We start from the raw sequence: 734 nt of genomic DNA, 5'->3' as shown, positions 1-734 counted from the left end.
CCGGTGCGGCGGCCGGCAGCCCGCTTCTGGAGCCGGCACGGCCGCCTGCGTCCTCCCGAGGGTCGGGGCAGGGCCCGGCTTTTCCGGCGGAGGAACTGTGCTGTCGGGGGATTTACTTCGGCGGCAGCATCCGAAAGTCAACCGGTGTCACCCGGTGCGGGTGGGCAGCGCCGGTGCCCCGCTGCTGAGGGACCGCCCGGCCCGTCCCCCCGCCCCCGCCCCCCCCCCCCCCCAGGCAAATTGCCGGCTGCTGTGAAGGCTGCGGAATGGGCGAGGAAGGATGGAAAGCTCTTTTAGGAGGTCGGAGGGGGCACTGCTTTCTGCTGGTGGGGTCCCAGAAGCTTGTAAGGAGAGGTGATACCTTTACAGGGCAGTCAGTGCAGGTGGAGGAAGCAGGCAAGCCTGCAGGGGCACAAGTCTTCAAACCAGGGAGAGAAATGTAGTCCGTCACCCAAAAATCACATCCAAGGGCGATTATAGTCTTGTCAGTCATAAAACTGTGCTTACAACATTCACGTTTCCCTTATTTCATACTTTCCATTGAATAATTGTGTGTCACCCTGTTCCTTCAAAAGCGAAGCGCTGTATGGGACGCCAGGCTGGGCTCACAAGGGCAGGAGCTCCCAAGAGAGGAGGGCAGCCTCCGAGAGCAGGGTGGATGTTGGTGACGCTTACTCCGTGCCCTTGGCACCGCTACTGGCCATGTCTCGGGAGCATAACCATCTTTTCTTCTT

Source organism: Haliaeetus leucocephalus, unplaced genomic scaffold, assembly GCF_000737465.1.
Source record: "Haliaeetus leucocephalus isolate CR32 unplaced genomic scaffold, Haliaeetus_leucocephalus-4.0 Scaffold439, whole genome shotgun sequence".
NCBI classification, from domain to species: Eukaryota; Metazoa; Chordata; class Aves; order Accipitriformes; family Accipitridae; genus Haliaeetus; species Haliaeetus leucocephalus.
This window is presented reverse-complemented; position numbering follows the sequence as displayed.